General features: G+C 59.4%; 1 non-coding gene across 1 annotated transcript; it reads left to right on the plus strand.

The window, feature by feature from the left end:
- Nucleotides 1–14,820: 14,820 nt before the first annotated feature.
- LOC131871508 (5S ribosomal RNA) lies at nucleotides 14,821–14,939 on the plus strand. Its single transcript, XR_009369723.1, has one exon. It is a non-coding gene; the product is annotated as a 5S ribosomal RNA (ribosomal RNA).

Genomic DNA, 14,939 nt, shown 5'->3' on the forward strand with positions numbered 1-14,939 from the left:
AATCGATCAGCCCTCACAATGGCCCAAGGCCAGAGATCGGACTGCTACGATTTACCCCAACAATCATCGTGCCACTCTTCGCAGAGAGGTGATAGACGCCAACGAGCCCGCGCATAGCAATCGAGGTGTAAAAAGGGCGTTGAAGGCAGGAAGCCTGGACGAAAGAGGCTACGAGGTCACCTCGAAGCGGTCTAAGAATCGGGCGCACTTGGGGCGACTACCAGTGCCAACCCCTTATCCCGCGGTGCGTCCGACACACAGAAATTTCCAAGGCGGCCAAGGAGCCTCCCCGCATAGCAATCGGGGTGTGAGGTTACGGATGCAGCATTGATAGCAATCGAGGTGGGAGGCGAAGGATGCAGAAGTGAGAGCCGAGGGATGTAGCAGAGATAGCAATCGGGGTGTGTGATGCAGAAGAGATAGCAATCGAGGTGTGCGGTGGGAAGGGCCCAGCAGCCAGAATGCATGAAGCGACGGATGAAGCAGTGATGACAACCGGGCTGTGAGGAGAGGAGGGATGCAGCCAAGAAAGCAATCAGGGCTCGAGGCAAGGGATGCATCAAGGATAGCAATCATGTTGTGAGGCGAGATTCCAAAGGCTAAACGTGAGAGGCTGCAGGGTCGACTCAGAGAGGTCTATGCATGTGAGAGGCTGAAAGCAAGGTCAACTCGGAGCGGTCTATGCATCGGGCGCGCTTGGGGCGACTACCAGTGCCAACCCCTTATCCCGCGACGCGTCCGACAAAGAGAACGTTCCAAGGCGGCAGAGGAGGTTACCAGCCGAAGGATGCAGTAGCAATAACAGGTATAGTTCCGCGGCGGCCGAGAAGACTCACCGCATAGGAATCGGGATGCGAGGCGAGGGATGCGGCGGGAAGGCCCCGACGGCTAAACGGAAGAGGCTGCAGGGCCGCCTCGGAATGGTCCAAGCATCGGACGCGATTGGGACGACTACCAGTGCCAACCCCTTATCCCGCGATGCGTCCGATACACAGATAGTTCCAAGGCGGCCGAGGAGCCTCACCGCATATCAATCGGGGTGCGAGGCGAGGGATGGGGCGGGAAGGCCCCAACGGCTAGACGGAAGAGGCTTCAGGGCCACCTCGGAATGCTCCAAGCATCGGACGCGCTTGGGGCGACTACCAGTGCCAACCCCTTATCCCGCGATGCGTCCGATACACAGATGGTTCCAAGGCGGCCGAGGAGCCTCACCGCATAGCAATCGGGGGTGCGAGGCGAGGGATGGGGCGGGAAGGCCCCAACGGCTAGACGGAAGAGGCTTCAGGGCCGCCTCGGAATGGTCCAAGCATCGGACGCGCTTGGGGCGACTACCAGTGACAACCCCTCATCCCGCGATGCGTCCGATACGAAGATGGTTCCAAGGCGGCCGAGGAGCCTCACCGCATAGCAATCGGGGTGCGAGGTGGGGGATGCGGCGAGATGGCCCCAACGGCTAGACGGAAGAGGCCACAGGGCCGCGTCGGAATAGTCCAAGCATCGGACGCGCTTGGGGCGACTACCAGTGACAACCCCTTATCCCGCGATGCGTCCGATACGAAGATAGTTCCAAGGCGGCCGAGGAGCCTCACCGCATAGCAATCCGGGTGCGAGGTGGGGGATGCGGCGAGATGGCCCCAACGGCTAGACGGAAGAGGCTGCAGGGCCGCCTCGGAATAGTCCAAGCATCGGACGCGCTTGGGGCGACTACCAGTGACAACCCCTTATCCCGCGATGCTTCCGATACGAAGACAGTTCCAAGGCGGCCGAGGAGCCTCACCGCATAGCAATGGGGGTGCGAGGTGAGGGATGCGGCGAGATGGCCCCAACGGCTAGACGGAAGAGGCCACAGGGCCGCCTCGGAATAGTCCAAGCATCGGACGCGCTTGGGGCGACTACCAGTGACAACCCCTTATCCCGCGATGCATCCGATACGAAGATAGTTCCCAGGCGGCCGAGGAGCCTCACCGCATAGCAATCGGGGTGCGAGGCGAGGGATGCGGCGAGATGGCCCCAAAGGGTAGACGGAAGAGGCTGCGGGGCCGCCTCGGAATAGTCCAAGCATCGAACGCGCTTGGGGCGACTACCACTGCCAACCCCTTATCCCGCGATGCGTCCGATACACAGATAGTTCCGAGGCGGCCGAGGAGCTGGGGGATGCGGCGAGATGGCCCCAACGGCTAGACGGAAGAGGCTGCAGGGCCGCCTCGGAATAGTCCAAGCATCGGACGCGCTTGGGGCGACTACCAGTGACAACCCCTTATCCCGCGATGCGTCCGATACACAGATAGTTCCGAGGCGGCCAAGGAGCCTCACCGCATAGCAATCGTGGTGCGAGGTGGGGGATGCAGCGAGATGGCCCCAACGGCTAGACGGAAGAGGCTGCAGGGCCGCCTCGGAATGGTCCAAGCATCGGACGCGCTTGGGGCGACTACCACTGCCAACCCCTTATCCCGCGATGCGTCCGATACACAGATAGTTCCAAGGCGGCCGAGGAGCCTCACCGAATAGCAATCGGGGTGCGAGGCGAGGGATGCGGCGAGAAAGCCCCAACGGCTAGAGGGAAGAGGCTTCAGGTCCGCCTCGGAATGGTCCAAGCATCGGACGCGCTTGGGGCGACTACCAGTGACAACCCCTTATCCCGCGACGCGTCCGATACACAGATAGTTCCAAGGCGGCCGAGGAGCCTCACCGCATAGCAATCGGGGTGCGAGGCGAGGGATGCGGCGAGAAGGACCCAACGGCTAGACGGAAGAGGCTTCAGGGCCGCCTCGGAATGGTCCAAGCATCGGACGCGCTTGGGGCGACTACCAGTGACAACCCCTTATCCCGCGACGCGTCCGATACACAGATAGTTCCAAGGCGGCCGAGGAGCCTCACCGCATAGCAATCGGGGTGCGAGGCGAGGGATGCGGCGAGAAGGACCCAACGGCTAGACGGAAGAGGCTTCAGGTCCGCCTCGGAATGGTCCAAGCATCGGACGCGCTTGGGGCGACTACCAGTGACAACCCCTTATCCCGCGACGCGTCCGATACACAGATAGTTCCAAGGCGGCCGAGGAGCCTCACCGCATAGCAATCGGGGTGCGAGGCGAGGGATGCGGCGAGAAGGACCCAACGGCTAGACGGAAGAGGCTTCAGGGCCGCCTCGGAATGGTCCAAGCATCGGACGCCCTTGGGGCGACTACCAGTGACAACCCCTTATCCCGCGATGCGTCCGATACACAGATAGTTCCAAGGCGGCCGAGGAGCCTCACCGCATAGCAATCGGGGTGCGAGGCGAGGGATGCGGCGAGAAGGACCCAACGGCTAGACGGAAGAGGCTTCAGGGCCGCCTCGGAATGGTCCAAGCATCGGACGCGCTTGGGGCGACTACCAGTGACAACCCCTTATCCCGCGACGCGTCCGATACACAGATAGTTCCAAGGCGGCCAAGGAGCCTCACCGCATAGCAATCGGGGTGCGAGGCGAGGGATGCGGCAAGAAGGACCCAACGGCTAGACGGAAGAGGCTTCAGGGCCGCCTCGGAATGGTCCAAGCATCGGACGCGCTTGGGGCGACTACCAGTGACAACCCCTTATCCCGCGACGCGTCCGATACACAGATAGTTCCAAGGCGGCCGAGGAGCCTCACCGCATAGCAATCGGGGTGCGAGGCGAGGGATGCGGCGAGAAGGACCCAACGGCTAGACGGAAGAGGCTTCAGGTCCGCCTCGGAATGGTCCAAGCATCGGACGCGCTTGGGGCGACTACCAGTGACAACCCCTTATCCCGCGACGCGTCCGATACACAGATAGTTCCAAGGCGGCCGAGGAGCCTCACCGCATAGCAATCGGGGTGCGAGGCGAGGGATGCGGCGAGAAGGACCCAACGGCTAGACGGAAGAGGCTTCAGGGCCGCCTCGGAATGGTCCAAGCATCGGACGCGCTTGGGGCGACTACCAGTGACAACCCCTTATCCCGCGACGCGTCCGATACACAGATAGTTCCAAGGCGGCCGAGGAGCCTCACCGCATAGCAATCGGGGTGCGAGGCGAGGGATGCGGCGAGAAGGACCCAACGGCTAGACGGAAGAGGCTTCAGGGCCGCCTCGGAATGGTCCAAGCATCGGACGCGCTTGGGGCGACTACCAGTGACAACCCCTTATCCCGCGATGCGTCCGATACACAGATAGTTCCAAGGCGGCCGAGGAGCCTCACCGCATAGCAATCGGGGTGCGAGGCGAGGGATGCGGCGAGAAGGACCCAACGGCTAGACGGAAGAGGCTTCAGGGCCGCCTCGGAATGGTCCAAGCATCGGACGCGCTTGGGGCGACTACCAGTGACAACCCCTTATCCCGCGACGCGTCCGATACACAGATAGTTCCAAGGCGGCCGAGGAGCCTCACCGCATAGCAATCGGGGTGCGAGGCGAGGGATGCGGCGAGAAGGACCCAACGGCTAGACGGAAGAGGCTTCAGGGCCGCCTCGGAATGGTCCAAGCATCGGACGCGCTTGGGGCGACTACCAGTGACAACCCCTTATCCCGCGACGCGTCCGATACACAGATAGTTCCAAGGCGGCCGAGGAGCCTCACCGCATAGCAATCGGGGTGCGAGGCGAGGGATGCGGCGAGAAGGACCCAACGGCTAGACGGAAGAGGCTTCAGGGCCGCCTCGGAATGGTCCAAGCATCGGACGCGCTTGGGGCGACTACCAGTGACAACCCCTTATCCCGCGACGCGTCCGATACACAGATAGTTCCAAGGCGGCCGAGGAGCCTCACCGCATAGCAATCGGGGTGCGAGGCGAGGGATGCGGCGAGAAGGACCCAACGGCTAGACGGAAGAGGCTTCAGGGCCGCCTGGGAATGGTCCATGCATCGCACGCGCTTGGGGCGACTACCAGTGACAACCCCTTATCCCGCGACGCGTCCGATACACAGATAGTTCCAAGGCGGCCGAGGAGCCTCACCGCATAGCAATCGGGGTGCGAGGCGAGGGATGCGGCGAGAAGGACCCAACGGCTAGACGGAAGAGGCTTCAGGGCCGCCTCGGAATGGTCCAAGCATCGGACGCGCTTGGGGCGACTACCAGTGACAACCCCTTATCCCGCGACGCGTCCGATACACAGATAGTTCCAAGGCGGCCGAGGAGCCTCACCGCATAGCAATCGGGGTGCGAGTCGAGGGATGCGGCGAGAAGGACCCAACGGCTAGACGGAAGAGGCTTCAGGGCCGCCTCGGAATGGTCCAAGCATCGGACGCGCTTGGGGCGACTACCAGTGACAACCCCTTATCCCGCGACGCGTCCGATACACAGATAGTTCCAAGGCGGCCGAGGAGCCTCACCGCATAGCAATCGGGGTGCGAGTCGAGGGATGCGGCGAGAAGGACCCAACGGCTAGACGGAAGAGGCTTCAGGGCCGCCTCGGAATGGTCCAAGCATCGGACGCGCTTGGGGCGACTACCAGTGACAACCCCTTATCCCGCGACGCGTCCGATACACAGATAGTTCCAAGGCGGCCGAGGAGCCTCACCGCATAGCAATCGGGGTGCGAGGCGAGGGATGCGGCAAGAAGGACCCAACGGCTAGACGGAAGAGGCTTCAGGGCCGCCTCGGAATGGTCCAAGCATCGGACGCGCTTGGGGCGACTACCAGTGACAACCCCTTATCCCGCGACGCGTCCGATACACAGATAGTTCCAAGGCGGCCGAGGAGCCTCACCGCATAGCAATCGGGGTGCGAGGCGAGGGATGCGGCGAGAAGGACCCAACGGCTAGACGGAAGAGGCTTCAGGTCCGCCTCGGAATGGTCCAAGCATCGGACGCGCTTGGGGCGACTACCAGTGACAACCCCTTATCCCGCGACGCGTCCGATACACAGATAGTTCCAAGGCGGCCGAGGAGCCTCACCGCATAGCAATCGGGGTGCGAGGCGAGGGATGCGGCGAGAAGGACCCAACGGCTAGACGGAAGAGGCTTCAGGGCCGCCTCGGAATGGTCCAAGCATCGGACGCGCTTGGGGCGACTACCAGTGACAACCCCTTATCCCGCGACGCGTCCGATACACAGATAGTTCCAAGGCGGCCGAGGAGCCTCACCGCATAGCAATCGGGGTGCGAGGCGAGGGATGCGGCGAGAAGGACCCAACGGCTAGACGGAAGAGGCTTCAGGGCCGCCTCGGAATGGTCCAAGCATCGGACGCGCTTGGGGCGACTACCAGTGACAACCCCTTATCCCGCGATGCGTCCGATACACAGATAGTTCCAAGGCGGCCGAGGAGCCTCACCGCATAGCAATCGGGGTGCGAGGCGAGGGATGCGGCGAGAAGGACCCAACGGCTAGACGGAAGAGGCTTCAGGGCCGCCTCGGAATGGTCCAAGCATCGGACGCGCTTGGGGCGACTACCAGTGACAACCCCTTATCCCGCGACGCGTCCGATACACAGATAGTTCCAAGGCGGCCGAGGAGCCTCACCGCATAGCAATCGGGGTGCGAGGCGAGGGATGCGGCGAGAAGGACCCAACGGCTAGACGGAAGAGGCTTCAGGGCCGCCTCGGAATGGTCCAAGCATCGGACGCGCTTGGGGCGACTACCAGTGACAACCCCTTATCCCGCGACGCGTCCGATACACAGATAGTTCCAAGGCGGCCGAGGAGCCTCACCGCATAGCAATCGGGGTGCGAGGCGAGGGATGCGGCGAGAAGGACCCAACGGCTAGACGGAAGAGGCTTCAGGGCCGCCTCGGAATGGTCCAAGCATCGGACGCGCTTGGGGCGACTACCAGTGACAACCCCTTATCCCGCGACGCGTCCGATACACAGATAGTTCCAAGGCGGCCGAGGAGCCTCACCGCATAGCAATCGGGGTGCGAGGCGAGGGATGCGGCGAGAAGGACCCAACGGCTAGACGGAAGAGGCTTCAGGGCCGCCTGGGAATGGTCCATGCATCGCACGCGCTTGGGGCGACTACCAGTGACAACCCCTTATCCCGCGACGCGTCCGATACACAGATAGTTCCAAGGCGGCCGAGGAGCCTCACCGCATAGCAATCGGGGTGCGAGGCGAGGGATGCGGCGAGAAGGACCCAACGGCTAGACGGAAGAGGCTTCAGGGCCGCCTCGGAATGGTCCAAGCATCGGACGCGCTTGGGGCGACTACCAGTGACAACCCCTTATCCCGCGACGCGTCCGATACACAGATAGTTCCAAGGCGGCCGAGGAGCCTCACCGCATAGCAATCGGGGTGCGAGTCGAGGGATGCGGCGAGAAGGACCCAACGGCTAGACGGAAGAGGCTTCAGGGCCGCCTCGGAATGGTCCAAGCATCGGACGCGCTTGGGGCGACTACCAGTGACAACCCCTTATCCCGCGATGCGTCTGATACACAGATAGTTCCAAGGCGGCCGAGGAGCCTCACCGCATAGCAATCGGGGTGCGAGGCAAGGGATGCGGCGAGAAGGACCCAACGGCTAGACGGAAGAGGCTTCAGGGCCGCCTCGGAATGGTCCAAGCATCGGACGCGCTTGGGGCGACTACCGTTGCCAACCCCTTATCCCGCGATGCGTCTGATACACAGATAGTTCCGAGGCGGCCGAGGAGCCTCACCGCATAGCAATCGGGTTGCGAGGCAGATTATTGGGAAGGGAACCCCCTGGGATGCGGCTCAAGCAGTGCCCAAAGGGACTGGAATGCGGAATCACATCGAGAGACCCAAATGCTATACGAGGGCTCAAATCGAATTATCGATTTGGCCACGACATGGACGCATCGGAACGACTACCTTTGCCGAACCACTCGCAATTGCATCCATACCGAAACCAATAGACATTTCCGTTAGAGCCCTCGCATAGCATTCGGGAATCTCGCATGCCCCTCTAAATCGACCAATGCTGGCGCTCAACGAAAATCCGAGCGCTACCACCGTTCGAGCGCCAGCATTGGTCGAGTTAGAGGGGCACGGGGGAGAATGCTCCAGTCAACACCTCCCCTATATAAGTTATTTGTCCGATTCTCGCACAACCGTAGTCTGCCTCGTCGAATCAAACAACGGTCCCAGATTCCGACTTCCGTTCCGTAGAGACCCAAAAGCTAGATGGAGGCTCGCAAGAAAGAGAGTCGGCGCATAGCAATCGGGTTTCTCGAACGTTTAGGGACCGAGCTCACTTGCGGATAGGGCAAAATCCGCCAAGCAACCCAAAAGCTAGACGGGGGCTCGAATCGAATCGCCTAGGCGGCCACAACAACGACGTGTTGGATCGACTACCAGTGCCAAACCATTCAGCAAGACTAGTCTGTGTCGAGGCCGGATAGAGATTCTCAGAGAGCGCCCGTATAGCATTTAGGAGACCTGCCGCGTCCCTCACACTCGACAAATGGTGGTGCACGTTTATAAATCCGAGCGATCCCAACCCTTTCAAGCACCAACATCGGTCGAGATAGAGGGGCACGGAGGGGGCTGCGTGAGACAACACAGTCCCCTATATAAGTTATTTGTCCGATTCTCACACATCCGAAGAATGGTCATCAAATCGGACAACAGCCCAAACTTCCGACTTCCGTCCCAGAAAGCCCAAGAGCTATCTAAAACGTTCATGGCCGGAACTCGATCGCGGCTATACCAGTCCGCCAAGCAACCCAAAAGCTAGACTGGAGCTCTAGTCGAATCACCTCTGTGGCCATTGCAAGGACGTGTTGGAGCGACTACCATTGCCGAACCATTCCGCAGGTCGAGTCCATACCAAGGCCGCATAGAGATTCACGATGAGCTCCTGCATAGCAATCAGGAGACTTGCCGTGTCCATCACAATCGATAAATCCTGGTGCAAGATTTTTGCATCCGAGCGCTCCAACCAGTCGAGCACCAGCATCAATCGACATAAACGGGCACGGGGGGAGGATGCTCGAGAACACTACCTCCCCTATATAAGTTATTTGTCCGATTCTCAAGCAGCCGAAGTCTGGTCATCGAATCGGGTCAAAGACCACAACTTCCGACTTTACCCACAATGCAAGTCATCGAATCGAACATCGGCCCCCGAGTCGGACTCCATGCGTATGTCAGGTCATCGGACCCAAATTCCGCCTTCCTGCGCATGGCGGGCCATCAATATCAACTCGGTCATCGGACCCAAACTCCGCCTTTCTGCGCATGGCACGCCTTCAAATCGGTCATCGGACCCAAATTCCGCCTTCCTGTGCATGGCGGGCCATCAACATCAACTCGGTCATCGGACCCAAATTCCGCCTTTCTGCGCATGGCACGCCATCAACTCGGTCATCGGACCCAAATTCCGCCTTCCTGCGCATGGCAGGTCATCGGACACAAATTCAGACCTCGCCAATATGCCTACGTATCGAATCGGTCATCGGACCCAACTTCCGACTTCATCCATACTGTAGGGTCTTTGAGGTTGGCGCGGTGCGCTCAACCCGGGGAGTCGACCCATCGAAGCATACACCTCCCCTATATAAGTTATTTGTCCGATTCCCACACCTGTGTAGTTTGCACCTCTGACCAGGACATCGACCCCAACTTCCGAACTCGACTGCAACGACGGCACCAGCGCCTTGGTGCGCACCTTGCGACGCACAGTCCCAACATTCGCCTTCCTGCACATGGCAGGTCATCGGACCCAAATTCCGACCTCGCGAGTATGCCTACATATCGAATCGGTCATCGGACACAACTTCCGACTTCATCCATACCGTAGGGTCTTTGAGGTTGGCGCGGTGCGCTCAACCCGGGGAGTCGACCCAACGAAGCATACACCTCCCCTATATAAGCTATTTGTCCGATTCCCACACCTGTGTAGTTTGCACCTCCGATCAGGACATCGACCCCAACTTCCGAACTCGCCTGCAACGACCGAACCAGCGCCTTGGTGCGCACCTTGCAACGCACAGTGCCAACATTCGCCTTCCTGCACATGGCAGGTCATCGGACCCAAATTCCGACCTCGCGAGTATGCCTACATATCGAATCGGTCATCGGACCCAACTTCCGACTTCATCCATACCGTAGGGTCTTTGAGGTTGGCGCGGTGCGCTCAACCCGGGGAGTCGACCCAACGAAGCATACACCTCCCCTATATAAGCTATTTGTCCGATTCCCACACCTGTGTAGCTTGCACCTCCGATCAGGACATCGACCCCAACTTCCGAACTCGACTAAAAAGACCGCACCAGCACCTTGGTGTGCACCTTGCAACGCACAGTGCCAACATTCGCCTTCCTGCACATGGCAGGTCATCGGACCCAAATTCCGACCTCATGAGCATACCTACTAATCGAATCGGTCATCGGACCCAACTTCCGACTTCATCCATACCGTAGGGTCTTTGAGGTTGGCGCGGTGCGCTCAACCTGGGGAGTCGACCCATCGAAGCATACACCTCCCCTATATAAGCTATTTGTCCGATTCCGACACCTGTGTAGTTTGCACCTCCGCTCAGGACATCGACCCCAACTTCCGAACTCGCCTGCAACGACCGAACCAGCGCCTTGGTGCGCACCAAAAGTGCGCACTTTTGGAGGGCACTTTTGTGCGCTCCAAAGGTGCGCACTTTTGGAGGGCACTTTTGTGCGCTCCAAAGGTGCGCACTTTTGGAGGGCACTTTTTGGAGGGCACTTTTGTGCGCTCCAAAGGTGCGCACTTTTGGAGGGCACTTTTTGGAGGGCACTTTTCTGCGCTCCAAAGGTGCGCACTTTTGGAGGGCACTTTTTGGAGGGCACTTTTCTGCGCTCCAAAGGTGCGCACTTTTGGAGGGCACTTTTTGGAGGGCACTTTTCTGCGCTCCAAAGGTGCGCACTTTTGGAGGGCACTTTTTGGAGGGCACTTTTCTGCGCTCCAAAGGTGCGCACTTTTGGAGGGCACTTTTGTGCACTCCAAAGGTGCACACTTTTGGAGGGCACTTTTTGGAGGGCACTTTTCTGCACTCCAAAGGTGCGCACTTTTGGAGGGCACTTTTTGGAGGGCACTTTTGTGCGCTCCAAAGGTGCGCACTTTTGGAGGGCACTTTTTGGAGGGCACTTTTGTGCGCTCCAAAGGTGCGCACTTTTGGAGGGCACTTTTGTGCACTCCAAAGGTGCGCACTTTTGGAGGGCACTTTTCCTGCGCTCCAAAGGTGCACACCTAGGTGAGCACCTTCGACCACACCTTGTAGCACACCAAACTCTGACTTTCGACTTCATCCGCAATGCAGGGTCTTTGAGGTTGGCGCAATGCGCACAACCAGGGGAGTCGACCCATCAAACCCAACACCTCCCCTATATAAGCTATTTGTCTGATTCTCATACATGCGTAGCCTGCAGGAGCAATTAGGACATCGACCCCAACTTTCGGCTTCTAAACGAAAACAAGGTCTTTGAGGTTGGTGTAATGCGAACAACTAGGGGAGTCAACCCATCAAACCCAACACCTCCCCTATATAAGCTATTTGTCTGATTCTCATACATGTGTAGTCTACAGGAGCAATTAGGACATCGACCCCAACTTTTGACTTCTTAACGAAAACAAGGTCTTTGAGGTTGACGTAATGCGCACAACCAGGGGAGTCGACCCATCAAACCCAACACCTCCCCTATATAAGCTATTTGTCCGATTCTCATACATGTGTAGCCTACAGGAGCCATTAGGACATTGACCCCAACTTTTGACTTCTTAACGAAAACAAGGTCTTTGAGGTTGGCGTAATGCGCACAACCAAGGGAGTTGACCCATCAAACCCAACACCTCCCCTATATAAGCTATTTGTCTGATTCTCATACATGTGTAGCCTGCAACAACGATTAGGACATCCACCCCAACTTCTGAATTCGTCTGCGTTGACCGCACCAAAGGTGCACGCCTTGGTGCTCACCAAAATCCGACTTCCGACTTCTTCTGCTATGCGGGGTCTTTGAGGTTGGCGCAGTGCGCACAACCAGGGGAGTCAACCCACCGAATGCAACACCTCCCCTATATAAGCTATTTGTCTGATTCTCATACATGCGTAGACTGCAGCAATGATTAGGACATCCACCCCAACTTTTGACTTCTTAAACAAGACAGGGTCTTTGAAGTTGGTGCAGTGCACACAACCAGGGGAGTCGACCCATCAAACGCAACACCTCCCCTATATAAAGCTATTTGTCCGATTCTCATACGTGTAGTCTGCAGCAGCGATTAGGACATCGACCCCAACTTCCGAATTCGTTTGCATTGACCGCACCAAAGGTGCACGCCTTGGTGTGCACCTTGGAGTGCACTTTGGTGCTCACCTCGGTGCACACTTTGGTGTGCACCTCGGTGTGCACCAAAGGTGCGCACCTTGGAGCGCACCAAAGGTGTACACTTTGGAGCGCACCACATAGGGTCTTTGAGAGGTTGGCGCAGTGCGCACACCAAGGTGGGTGTTGAGGTGCGTGCCGAGGTGGGTGGGTGCTAGGGTGCGCTCCATGGTGGGTGCCAGGGTGGGTGCGTGCTAGGGTGGATTCCAAAGAGGGTCATAGGGTGGGTGCCAAGGTGGGTTGGTGATATAGTGGGTTCAAAGGTGGGTACTAGGGTGGGTTCCAAGGTGGGTCACAAGTTGGGTGCCAGGATGCGTGGGTGTTAGGTTGGGTGCCAAGGTGGGCTCCTGCGTGGGTGGGTGCTAGGGTGGGTTTCAAGGTGGACGCGAGGGCGGGTGCCAAGGTGGGTAACAAGTTGGGTGTTAGGATGGGTGAGTGCTAGAGTGGGTGCCAAGGTGGGTGGGTGCTAAGGTGGATGCCAAGGTGGTTCACAGGGTGGGTGGGTTCTAGGGTGAGTTCCAAGGTGGGTCACAGGTTTAGTGCTAGGGTGCGTGTCAAGGCGGGTGTCGAGGTGCCTGGGTGCTAGGGTGTGGATGCCAATGTGGGTCATAGGGTGGGTACTAGGGTGGGCTGCAATGTGGGTGCCAAGGTGGGTAACATGCTCGGTTGGTTCTAAATTGGGTGTCAGGGTGGGTGTGCACCCACCTTGCCCGAGGTGGGTGCCAAGGTGCCAGTGTGGGTGGGTGCTAAGGTGGATGCCAAGGTGGGTGAGAAGGTGGGTGATAGGTTGAGTGGTAGGATGGGTGGGTGCCAAGATGGGTCACAGGGTGGGTGCAAGGGTGGGTAGGTGCTAGGGTTGGTGTCAGGGTGGGTGGGTGCTAGGTTGGGTTCCAAGGTGGGTGCGAGGGTGAGTGTCAAGGTGGGTCACAGGTTAGGTGCTAGGATGGGTGAGTGCTAGGGTGCAAAGGTGCCAGGGTGGGTGCTAGGATGGGTCGATGCTAGGGTGAGTGGCAAGGTGGGTCCACAAGTGTCAAGGTGGGTGCCGAGGTGGGTGCCAACTTGGGTTCCAAGGTGGGTGCCAAGTGGGCGACTGCTATGGTGGATGCCAAGGTGGGTCACGGGGTGGGTGCCAAGTTGCTAGGTTGTGTTCCAAGGTGGGTGCCAACGTGGCTGCTAGGGTGCGTGGGTTAAAGGGTGTGTCACAACGTGGGTGCCAGGATGGGTGCGCACCCACACTGGCCAAGACGGGTGCAAGGTTGGGTTCCAAGCCCGGTCACAGGCTGGGTGCTAGGATGGGTGGGTGCCAAGGTGGGCACCAGGGTGGGTGCACCCACCCTGGCCAAGGTGGGTCACGGGGTGGGTCCTAGGGTGGGTAACAGGGTGGGTACTAAGGTGCGTGCCAAGGTGGGTCATGGGGTGGGTGCCAAGGTGGGCACCAGGGTGGGTGTGCACCAACCCTAGCCAGGGTAGGTCACGGGGTGGTTGTCGGGGTGGGCGTCAAGGAGCCAAGGTGGGTGGCAAGTAGCCAAGTTGCGTGCCAAGGTGGGTGTCGGGGTGGGTGCCAAGGATCCAAGGTGGGTGCCAAGGAACCAAGGTGGGTGTCTGGGTGGGTGCCGAGGTGGGAGCCAGGGTGGGTCCCAAGGTGAGTGCAAAGGTGGGTGCCAGGGTCAAGGTGAGTGCCAATGTGGGTTCCAAGGTGCCAGGGTCAGGGTGAGTGCCAATGTGGGTTCAAAGGTGCTAAGTTGGGTGCGAGGTTGGGTGCGAGGGTGGGTGGGTGCCAAGGTGTGCTAGGTGGAAGCCCGGGTGGGTCGGCATCCCATGGGTGTCGAGTTGGGTGCCTGATGGGTGCTTCTTGTCAAGTTTTAGTCGTCGGGACTCATTTCGAGCCTTAGAGGTCGTTTCTTGTCCGGTTGCCCTGTCTTCGACCTGGGAACCCAATTTTGGTCCTCGGGTCCCATTTTTTTTTGTCTCGCATCCCACTTTTGGCCTGTGGCCTTTTCGGGGTCGATTCTCGTTTTGGGCATCAGAGCATGTTTCTTCTCCTAAAACCCAATATTTGTTTATTAAGTCTCGGAACACATTTTTGTTCTCGTGGACCCATCATGGGTCTTGGAACGCATTTGTGGTCCTTGGGTCCCATTTTGCATCCCGAAACTTGTGTTTTGGTGCTTGATCCCTATTTTGGGTGCCCACCTTGCACCAAGTGCGCACCCGGGGCAAACCGAGCGCCTTGGTGCACCGGGGCAAGATCGAGCGTGCACCCGAGGCGCCCCGAACATGCACCAAGGTGCACTCGGCCCACATGTGAGCGCAGGTCGTTGCGCCCGAGGTGGTGTGTGGGCACCGCGTTGCAGACGGGACACTGCACGCACACGACGCCCCGTCCAGGTGCACGCACGTAGGCCGGGCCGGGTGCACACCCGACGCCCTAGCAAGGTGCGCGCACCCGGGCAGGGCTCACACTTGGCGAACGGGGCGCACTTCGCGAGGGAGGGTGTGCACCTCGACGGGGGTGGGTGGCCGGGGTGGATTCGCACGTGGGTCGCGGTTTGCTAAGTACACACTGCGACAAGCTCATAACGGGTGCGATCATACCAGCGTTAGTGCACCGGATCCCATCAGAACTCCGCAGTTAAGCGCGCTTGGGCCGGAGTAGTACTAGGATGGGTGACCTCCCGGGAAGTCCCGGTGTTGCACCCT

The sequence above is a fragment of the Cryptomeria japonica genome, unplaced genomic scaffold (genome assembly GCF_030272615.1).
Source record: "Cryptomeria japonica unplaced genomic scaffold, Sugi_1.0 HiC_scaffold_421, whole genome shotgun sequence".
NCBI classification, from domain to species: domain Eukaryota; kingdom Viridiplantae; phylum Streptophyta; class Pinopsida; order Cupressales; family Cupressaceae; genus Cryptomeria; species Cryptomeria japonica.